This window comes from Toxotes jaculatrix, chromosome 11 (assembly GCF_017976425.1).
Source record: "Toxotes jaculatrix isolate fToxJac2 chromosome 11, fToxJac2.pri, whole genome shotgun sequence".
NCBI classification, from domain to species: Eukaryota; Metazoa; Chordata; class Actinopteri; family Toxotidae; genus Toxotes; species Toxotes jaculatrix.
In genome coordinates this window covers 3502159-3514125 of record NC_054404.1, presented here as the reverse complement: position 1 = coordinate 3514125, position 11967 = coordinate 3502159, and positions in this window count along the sequence as shown.

Genomic DNA, 11967 nt, shown 5'->3' with positions numbered 1-11967 from the left:
TTTCTCACGACAGGAACATCAGTATCTGGTTCTGCTCAGAAAACATTATGATGTGGATGCAGAATGAAATAACAGGACAGGAGGACGTGGGTACTTTTTTAAGTCAGATATGTCTTTGACATTTATGTATTGCAGTTTCTTCAAATTTAGACACATCATATATCTGTTTTGCTAAAATTGCAGGATAATATTGATCATTTCACAAGTTTTGATGAGACCAGGCTGCTTGATTCTGGCCAAGCTCGCCTTCCTGTTCAGTTCTGTGTCACCAGTCTCAAACAATTTGCTTTCGTTCTTTCCATCATCGAACTCCCTCCAAAGCGTCTTTCTGCGTGCCTCCATACCACTTTCCTCCCTCTTCTTCTCCCTGTCACTGAGAACTGATCTCATATAGAACAATATGCTGACGACAGTCTCGATGGAGCACAACACAAAAGAGAGCGTGAGCATGAAAGAGAGACAGAGGGAGAGTGGGAGTGTGCTCTAACAATACAGCATTTTATTATAATGTCAAACACAAAGGACTACAGAAAAAAAGGGATATTACTTGTACCAAAAGCATATTAGGCAGAAGTGGATTTCTTGGAGTGGGAGGAAAATGTCAGTAGAACTTAATTTATTCTAACCTCAAACATTTAAGATGACTGGTGGGCTCCGCTTCTGTGCTGAAAACAAAGGTTGTAAAATTTAATTGATGCTTCAATAAAAAACACAGAACATTTATTTATCTATTCATTTATTTATTATCAGCTTAATATCAGATTTTATACAAATCCGACCTCTGGTTTCTTTGAATGTCTGCCACATGTTTCTTACCGTGCAAAGATAGATGCATGTTCTGTACAGTGTTGCTGCAGTATTGAAAAAGCTGCATCTTCACTGCAGTGAAATGTTCCAAGCAGAATAAACAGATCTGTTCTCTGATCAACAAAGGGGGAGAAAGAAGACTGCAAAGGAAACTGACATCAACAAGCTTTAATATACAGCGTCAGTCAGCGAAGCAGTCGCCTAATATACATTCAACAGAAGCATAGACGTCTTTCTGAATCCACATTCTCACTGCTTGATTGCAAGAGAGATATTTACTCACATTTTCACACTGTTCTTAGCACGTCTGTGAGGAACACATCATTTTCTTCACAGGCCACTTCTCACAGCCAATCATAGTGCTTGTTGCTGTCCCACCCCAGTCACCAAATCTGGCTCTGGCTCGTCAGTAAACCAAAACCGAAATCAGATTCAAAACATTTAAAAACACACCAGTGTGTATCACAGAGACACATCACACTTCATGGAAATATAACTTCACCCTGTCAGCCCAAACACGGGCCTTATCAAAGCCTTCATTTGTGTCTTAAATAGGTTTTTCTTACCTTAAAATCTAAAATACATGGAAAAGTTAAACTGTGGATAATTACGGCCTAACTGCCGAACATGTAGCCAGTTTCAGATGATTGACCCTGTAGCCAGCGGCACTGTGTTCAGAACAATGTGCCCCGTCATGTAACTGTCAGCATTAGTTGACTAGTAATTGTACAAATGCATTTCTCTCGACCAGTCTGTGGATCCAGCAAGTGTTTCCATCTGGATGCTGATCTGCTGAGCTCTCTGGAAACCACTTTAATTCTGCAAGTCTGAGCAGTTGCTAAAGTGAAATTAAAAAAAAAAAAATACAATACTTGTGATATTTGTCTTTTATCTGTTTACTAAAGAAGAAATGCAGCAGGAGTAAGCTGTTAAATCACTGCTGTCACACAGGCACAGTCACAGAGTGGAAAGTTGGGAATGAGACAAAGAAATGTGAGATTGATTTGACTGAATAAAAATATTGTGAAAGTTTTGGGATTTTCTGGGAACTTCCCTGCCAGCAGGAAACACATCAGCTTGTGTTTCCTGTTTTCCTGCATGCCAGGCAGTGACAGTGACACCATGGATTTAATAAATATTACATGGATAATATTAACAGAACAAGTCATATTCTTATGGTTTGCCAGGAAAGTGTATTGAAAGTGATAATTTAAGCAGAGAGAAGTGTCAAAGTAAAACAAACAAAAATCTATGTGATGTTTTCTTTCTCCATCTTTGTTTCTTTACCTGACTCATCTCCCTCTTCTCCCAGTGTCTCTTTCTCTCTCTCCGTCTCCACACTGTTGGAAGAGAACAGGGATCAGGAGACTGGGAGCTGTCTACAACCTTTATAACACAAAGAGAAAGTAAACCAGAATCAACAAATGCACATGCACAAGCGTATAGAAACAAACGCATATATACACAACCAAAGTGTGGCTCACTGTTAAGACAGAGAAGCAAAAAGCTTCAGACTCTTTACCTTAACTATCTGCATTTTATTGATATTTAACTTTGCTTGAACAGCATAATGATTATTGTCGTCTGAGTACTCATTTGTCCTTATTTGGTGGATGCCGTCCCTGTTTGGTTCTCCTGATTTATGAAACTGAAGGAAGCAGTTTCTTTTTGTGAAGTACTGAGTAACAGAGTACTGACTCGTATTAGAGCGGTTGCCAGTTGGGCGTGGAAATGCCTCCTGTTCGTGACTTCCTTCTCAGGGATGTGCAGGCTTCTGCAGTAACAGACCGGTTGTTACACCACCTCACAGCACAGATGTTGTGACTCCTCTCTGAAGTCAAAGCTCCCTCTGCGTTGCGTTCGGAGCTTCTTCTTCTCTTCTGCTGACCTGATGTCTGGCACACGCACAGGGCATCTTGTTCCAACAAAGTGGATGTCACGGAAGTGAAGCAATGACTGTAAATACCTTGTAGTTCTGTCCTGCAGGAAGTGTTGATGCAATCTTTACATCCCCTGATCTCATAAGATTCCCGTTCTTGCCCAATCCTTGAAGTCCCATAGACGGGATTTCCCACACATGTATTGTCAGATTCCACTGAACTTCCCCTTAAAAGGAAAAATCATTTCATCCAAAGATTTATACTCTGGAACTGTTTGTCCTTCTTCTGTTCATCTAAGAAGAATGAAAGCAAGTACTGGGAACAGTTACCAGACATTTGTACTATACTGATTTGCAAGTACATGTGAAGATATGTACATATTTCTGGAGACTGAACTCATTGCACTTGACCACCACATTCTTTTTTCTTGAACCAGAGCAGCTTTTACAGAGCACTCTACAAGGACAATATCCCAAAGCGAAATACAGTTTGATTGTTATTGCAAAGAAAAGAGGAGCTACAACCCACTGTACAGTACAACAAGTGATTGCTCAACAAATGTAATAAACAACTCTCCCTTTTTCAAAACAGAGCCAGTCTGAGGTTTGGCCTGGTGAAGGTCACCAGTTCAGATTGTCCAGACAGAGAAAATAACAGAGACATAATCATTTCTGCTGAGGGTCATGCACACTCAGCACATCTTCAGGTCAGCATACTGTAGGTTTAAGGAACACTCTGTCTGTGAGACTGGCCCATTTATCAACATACTCATTAGGTAATGAGCTCACACCGCAGACACCAATCTGTGTCTGTGCATCTGTGTCCCAAATTGATCGTTTAGCCCCTTTTGCAGATTACCTACAGTGCACGTTGGGTAACTGCCAAGTAGGTCTCGTTTGTTATTTAGCTGCATCTTCACGTGCAGTTTCCTGGGTCCAAAGCATAAGTGACGAGGTTTTAAACATTAATTAATTAGTTAAGTATTTGTAAGCATTGCAAGGTAATTTTATACATTTTCAGGTTTTGTCTCATAGTCTCCTTCACTTGAATAAGAAATACACAGTATTGTTCTAGTTATTACATCTGGAGCCTGGATTCAAAAATAAGAAGTGCACCTCCACTTTTTAGGTTTTGGGGTAAACATTATTGAAGTGAATGCAACTTTATTGACTTATAAGCTTCACCTGTCGACTCTACTTGTGGCTCGGTTGCCTGTTGTCCCACTTTTCCCTTGCATTTCTTCCAAAACTGTGTTCCCATGAAACACAGTTAACACAAAAATGTTGTGGTTTCATTGGGTTAAACTAAACCTCAGTGAATCACCAGACAAATTTCATCTCAGACATTTTGTTTGGTTTATCACGAAGCATCGTCATTATAAGCAGAAGCCCCAGGAATCAACCCAGAACATACTCAGCTTATTTTTTTTCTACCATTGTTTGCAGTGTCATCCTTATTCAGGGCTCCTGAGGCTCTTCTCTACCCAAACAGGACATGCCATAATTCTCCTAAGAACCGTGCGTGACAAACACTCTGGCACACAATCGAATGCCTGAATGAACACAAAACCTAATCTTGCATAGCCAGACGTGTGTCTCATCAAGTTCAGTGAGTCCGGAGAAATTCAAGTACAAAAGTTGGTTAAAAAAAAAAAAAAAAAGAGCAGAGACATAGTGTGCTGTTGATGTAACTTAAACCAATTAAATAACACTATGGACAACTAGTTTGCACCCAACCAAAAAACGATCAAAGGCTCAAACTTTGACAGGAGAAAGTGAGACTGTCTGAGAGGAAAGGGCACAAAATAAAGGAAGACGGAACAAAACACGGGAACTTGACTTGAATTTGAAATGAGACAGAGAAAAAGAGACGAATACTAAAACTGTGATAGGTCAGCTTTTTTTTTTTCCTACATAAACTTTGACCTTCAGCCTACAGACATCAGATACCTTTCTATTTGTGACTTTGTCATATTTTGGACCTAGCCGTGGGATTTGACCAGGAAATGAGTAGTTTATTAAGGTTATAGGACTTATGGTTACATTAATACACACATGGTTAACACATGGGAAAACAACTAAATGCTGCCTCGTTGCGACATGAGGACAGTTTTGCAGAACGGTGACACAGTGACAGGCAGACAGCATGGAAAAGAAAAGAAGAGACAGTGCGAGCGGTAGAGAAGAAGAAAGATAATAGTATTTAGCCCATTATTTCCACGGGCTAGGTCAAAATGAATAAGAGTCAATGAGAGAATGAAAAGTCGTCTTCAAAGACCGGAGAAGACTCGGCTATTATTCTCTGTCTGAAAAGTGACACTCCACTCTAAGTGTTCCGCTTTAGGATGGCCTTGGGAGGTTAGAACCATGAATGTCAAAGTTGATTTCACACTCTGTAACTCTCTGGACTGTGTGATAGATGTGGCCGCTGTGCGCGCGTATACACACTGACACACGCCAACGCACACAAGTGCCTGTGCGATCACATTCTGTACGCATGCAAACACATGGATGTGCCGGGCAATGTCTGTATGTACACACAGACGCACACGGTCGACACACAGGGGTGCATATAGACACACAAACAGGCATGGGCAGTAACACACACACACATATTCACACACACACACACACCAGAGATTATCCAGTATTACAACCAAGGTCAAACACCATTATTTTATATAGCTTTCCAGGACGTGCTTAAAGTCTGCCTTATACCGAAATTACTTTTTACTCATGATGCAGATTTTTTTTTTTTTTATCCAGTGCAGTGATTTGTTCTGTGATATGATTGATTGGACTGATAGTGAGTAAAACACTGAATGTTTTCTTAGAAAAGGGAAAGCGAAAACATTTTTTGGCAGGTCAGACATGATAGTGAAGAGCATATGGTGTGTGGAGCTTTTGGTAAACTCACCAAGCTCAAGAAGGAAGAGGCAGGATTTCACAGCAGCAGCAGCAGGACGAAACAGAAGCACCCAATATGACGTGATGGGAAACTCAATCAGTTCAAAACAGGAAAATGTCAAATGCTAACATTGGTGGCACCAACATGTGGCCAATCAGTACACCTTTGGCTGTATTTCACGAGCTGAACAGCAGCTGGTGATGGATAACAGACTGTACAAATAAGGACAAAAAGAAAAACAGCTCCTGTACTGAATCCCATTTAGAAAACGACATTTTAATGACATAAAATGCACAGATTTTACTGTCAGCTCCTTACTGTGGAGAGCATGAATGAGCATTTACAGATGATGGCATGTCAATGACAAGTGTATGGGACTGCTGTAGACCACATCGTGTTGAATGTCCTCGTGTGGCTGTGAGGAAAGGGACTTTAAACGAAATTGGCAAGGGCAGAAAAATTGGTCGTTTTTCTTTAATCGTGAACAGTCAGTGGTGCACATTGGCTCTGAAGTGGGAGCTTTTTTTTGGTAAGTGCTTGGCAATTAGTCATAAGTGCTGTTTGCTGATAGTGGCAGATTACTGCTGAACCAAAGTGCTCACTGTCTGTCAAATTATCAGCACAAAATGTGGTTGTGGCAGCTACGTCCTCCTCAGAATGCAGAATGGTGTGAGCCTTATTTGCACTCTAGTCCTTGCAGTAGAGTAGGACACACTTCAGTGGTGAACCCTTATATAGTGGCATACTGTATGTATGACTGGCAGAAGCTCCGCAGAGCTTTGATCAAATATTGTTCTGATGCTACTGGGTGATGGCTGAAGTTTAGACAGACTCTGATGGCACCACTCTGAGACACTGGTAAAAGTTCAAAACAGTTCAGCTTTATTAAGTCAGGCAGATAAACCAGGCAAAATGAGGAGGCAAAGGCGAAATCCAAAAACAGCTGGAGAGCTGCGGCAGGGATGAGTGGAAATGGACCAGTATAAATACCAAGAGCTGATTAGGGAATAGGGAACAGGTGAGTAGGTGGGCAGGGAGGAGTCAGGTGGCTGAAAGACGGGAAGGCTAGGTTTACTGCGGGGCAGGAGGGCGTGGAAGGGTCTGCACTGACAGGACAGTCAGTGGTATGGAAGAGGAAGGCAGAGAGTGAGTGAATGCATGAATGAACTGTGACAGATTTCTGCTTTTAAAGCTGAGAGAGAAACATCTTAGATCTCAGTCTTTCTGCTTTACTTGTTCTTGCTACAATGACAGCTTCCATTCTAAACAGATAAATTATTAACTCTGTGGCACTGTACTTTAAAAACTGAGGTTTTTTTTTTTTTGTTTTTAGGCTTTGTTTAGTTTGTTTTGACTGTTGTCTAACTTAGCTTTAGATCACCTAGTACAGATCTATACTAGGTGAAGACATCTCAGATAATGGAGATACATTCTCATGGTGTTTTCTTGCAAATAAATTGTGCGGTCATCAATTAGAAAGTGCAAACATCTCATCATAAGACAGTTTTCAGTGAAACTGGTGATAGCGAAATCCTTCTGAGCTTCATGAGATTCACCTTCAGTCTTTGTGACTGTCCAGTTTTGGGGTGGGAGATGGTCGTGTGAGGTTGGTGGGTGTGTTGCAGGGAAATGGTAACTTAGGAGGATAAAGAAGATTATTCCAGTTAGTCAGCTTGTGTTGCCGAGTTGTTTTTTTTACACCATTTTGGTCCAATGAAAGCGTGTTAAAAATCATTTGACACCTAAATAAACTCAAATTCTGTTTCTACATAGACTGTAATAAAAGAGGCTGACAGGAGGACAGCATCAGAGTTTAAGGAACACATGTCATGAAACATGAAAAAGCACACATCAACCTAAACACCTTCCGTATGTAGGAGGCTGGTTTGACATGCAGATTCACGAGAAGGGTCCGACAGGTAAGAGTGAGCAGTGCAAGTTAACGGAAAAGACAGACAGGTGACTCAGCGCGACATGGTGAGCCACTTCCTGCTGACACACACAACGTGGTCGGTCACACTTGACATTTTCCAGGTGAGATAATTTATAAGCCCTCGCAGCGCAGATAGTATCACAGGAATATGTCACGTCGTAGAGAATAGCAGCACTCAGTTGCTGACTAAGGTCTGCGACTGTGAGAGGCACAAGCTGTTTCTGAAGATATATTAATTCTAATTCCTTCAGGAAACACCAGCCTTTTAAACACCAACCGGCATCCTGCTGAAGGTCACTCCGGGATATTTCAGAATACTGGCTAAACCGAAAATTACAGCTATTACCATGAGGAGAGAATGGCATGAACCGCAACAGAAAACTGAAAATAAAAGGAAGAACTAGGATTTAAAAATATCAGCATTAAAAGGTTTTCAGTCGTTAGAGTTATTACTGCATGTTTGGAATATTTTCATTTCTGCATGTTAACTAACCCTCTGTTTCCCTTCTCTGTGAGCAGACAGCCTTTTGATTGTATGTTGTTTTTTGGTTCTAACGCTCAGCTGCGCACAATGTGTTTAGTCACTTTTGTATCAGTGGGCTTTTGTTTTAATTATTAGTCAGTTTTATAATTAATGTTGTTTTGTACCTGAGGAAACTGCATCGGCGCACAGAGAGTTGTAATAAACCAAACACATAATCGTGTACCAGCTTGTTAAACAGCAGCTCTTTGATATTACATGTGTGTGTGACGAACAAATAAGTTTAAAAAAAATAAAAAAGGTTTCACCTGACTCCATGTGAGTGGAGATTACTATTATCTCACCTGGTCTTTGTAACACAAACAGGCATCATGTGATAAAGGTCATCTTTAGTGTGTACAGACTATTATCCATCTCTCATTCTGAGTCTCTCTCTTTCTCCCTCCCACTGTTAATTTCTCCCTCATTCATGCTGATTTCCTCTCCTCACTTCACTCTCACCGCATTTGTCTCCCTCCTCTGTGTCTCACCTCCTCTCTTTTTTATCTCCCTCCCTCACTATTTCTCCCTCTCTTTCCTCTCCTCCCACTCTCCGCTCCCTTCGCTCCAGCCGTCACCTCTGTCATTCGGCGGCACAATGCCACTCGGCTTGTTTCAGTAATAGGACAGTCCATTATCTGGCTGTGTCTGTTCAACAAGGCACTCCTGTCGTACATTTTCCTCTCCTCACCTTCACCTCACGCGGGAGGAAGGAGGGACGGAGGGATGATTAGAAGGAGGAGAGAAGCCTCGTACAAGGACAGTTGGAGGTAGAGTGGGATAGGCAGAGTGGCGTAAAGACGGGGCGAATGTGTGAAAATCACAGCGAGAGTGAGAGCTCCTCCGTCTCTCCATCTTTCAGTCTGTTTCATCAGTTGATTGCCCCTATCAGAGGGATTGAAGGAGGCTCCATCTCTCTGTCTGACTGTCTCAGTAACACGGCTGCAACTTTATTAGCTTTTCATTACCAACCATCGCTTTCCACTCAAATGTTTGATTGATTTATTTATTTAATTTTTTCCTGCTGTGGCTCTTATTCAACCAGAGGAGCTGCCAAAGATAACCGTCTTATTTAAAGCCTCAGCTTGGGGAAAATTTGTTGTCGGAGAGAGGAGGGCTGCACCAACACACTCAAACAGCCACGCACCTGAGGGTTAAAGTGTCACTGCAGTCGACTTCAACTCACTTTCAGTTCACATTTGGTATCTAATAGATGTTCTTGGTGCTCCGAGTCAGCAGAGGCGAGCACAGCGGTCTGAGGACGGACAAACCATGAATTGTCACGAAGTCTATCCCATCTGGTCCAAACAGACAGAAGCGACTGTGGCACAAGTTGCAGAAAGTTTTAATGATGTTTTGGGAGGAATGTGTCACAACGCTCGATGCATCGCACGCTGCTGTGTGTGGGTCTGCGTCAGAGTGCCCGTGTTGGTCGTCATGTTTTGGCTCATCAGTGTACGGTTGAAGCCCCCTCTCTGTATCTATGGAAACGATGTGTATAATTTACTTGATTCCAGCCGGTCAACATGAGTGAAGTGCCAAAGAGCCAACAACTGAGGCAGGATGCCAGTCGGCCAGTCAGCTGTGCAGGCAGCATGTCAGCTAAGTAGCTAAAAATTTGGACGGTCATCCACTTCACTGACCTTTAGTGGAAATCAAACATGTGTTCCTACAAGTTCATTTATTCACTTTTTTTGGGCGAAAAAATAATCAGCCTCATCCAACCAGTCAGCGAGGAAGCCAGACAAAGAATTGGCCAGGCAGCCTGGCCAGTGCCTTAACTATGAATCTCATGGTGGACTTTAAATCCTCAGTTACATGCTGATATATTTTAAGTTCATATCTGCCAGGAGGTCCATTAGTCTCCCACGCAGTCAGCCAGTTAGCCAGCCAAACAACTAGTCAGGCTTTCCTAAGGGAAGCTTAGCTATTTTTTCTGTCTCGTTCATAATCAGATATATATCTCCCATATATATAACTGCTAGCCAATTAGGAAAACAAGCCAGCACACTAGCCAGCCAGAGATAATAAAATATATCTTTTCCTAGACTTAAAAAGTGTCATTTTCACAGTAATGCATTTCTAATTTCAGTCAGTCAGTCAGTGACTCATCCTGTCAGCCAATCAGCCAGCCAGTCACCGTGTGCAGCCAGCAAACTAATCTGCAATATTGAGCGATGAAATATTCCTGGCCCTACATGTTAAAACTTTTTATTTCCAGTCTAATATATTCAAAATTCAATGGCTGGATAAATCAGTGCCACTGAATTCCATATTAATAATAATCACATCACCCAGAGAGCCCAGAGTGACTTATGATTTTATAGATGGATTATGCTGCATTTTATTGCTGTAAGTGAGCTGTGTGTGTGTGTGTGTGTGTTTGTGTGTGTGTGTGTGTGTGTGTGTGTGTGAGAGAGAGAGAGAGAGAGAGAGAGAGAGAAGGAGAGCAAGACAGAGAGAGACAGAAAGAAAGACAAACATCTACGTAGCTACGAGCTTTAGAGTAGACCTCCAGTCCCAGCAACGAGCATCAGGATGACACTAGATATACTGGACTGTAATGAGAGTAAGCCAAGGTGAGAAAGAAGGAATGGAAGGAAAGTGTAAGATAGTGAGTGAGACAAAGGTAGAGAAAATATTTTCCTGAACTGCTCACCATTCGACAGACACTGTACCTTCAGTCTGCATGTAACGATATAAAACACGGAAAACATTTCACAACAGTTCTCCAAAAGTCAAATCAAACAAACAAACAAAAAAAAAAGCTCAAAATAGATGCACAACATTTACATCATTTTAAGCTGTAATCGTAGTATAAAGGATAATTCCGGTTTACATGGTCTTATTTCTATTTTTTTTTTTTTTTCTCTCATTTCCGTCATTTTTGTCAGTTGTGACCAAAGAATCGCAGAGATCTGGGTACAAAGAAGTCTGACGGGGCACGATCATTCTGACAGATAATTTAAATCCCTTTTATTTGTTGGTAAAAGTGAGTTCACCCACAATGTCAGTAATAATCCCTCACTGCACATAAACACTCTGCCTCTACGTCAGCTCAAAGCTGACCCAGAATTTTGATCTGTAAACTCTGATGGATGTTTACAACCAGCAGTTTATTTATTGTTTAGTTAACAGGGACAACGTACAACACATCTGGTGTCCCAGATATAGCTCCAAGCTCAAATTCATTGCTGCTCCCTGGGTGGAGGCCACCAGTGAAGCACAGGTTGTAGACAACAGAAGAAAACCAGGGCGTATGCCTCTCACAATAGACCAGCTGATGCAGGGAAGTAGCTTTTAACGTGAGGTAACCTGACGGATGAACTAACAGGTAGGTGGTCTGACAGGCAAGCAGGCAGGTACGAGCAACAGGATAATTCATTCAGGAAGCAGGAACACAGGGAAAACACAAGGGAACATAAACAGAGGAACCAACAGGGAACTGGTGACAAAGGCAGGTTTAAATTATAACTGGGGTGATGAGGAAACTGGGAACAGGTGTGTGAGTGGGCAGGGAAGCACAGGTGATTGCCAGCGGGGTACAGGTGAGCAGGTGGGATTGAAGACAGGAAAAGAGTCATGTGGTGGGCGGAGGGAGAACGGCAGACCTGGTGAGACGAAGGGGAGAACGTGACTTGGAAGAAGTGAGCAGGTGGTGGAGGCAGAGGCGAAGGAGAACTGGGAAGCTGGACTGTGACAGTACCATCGTTAGTCTCATCATTATAAACAGCATACTTCATCAAAAGGTACCCAGTGACAAATCTAGCATCTCTTTGGACAAATCTTTGCCTCTTTCCGTAGAAGAGAGTCGCTGGTTTTGCCCTGGGAGCAAAGTCGTGCTTATAAAATCAGGACTTGAGCAGAGCAGAGTGGCTTACTTATACTTATTTGTTGTCTGATGACAGAAAGAGAGAAAC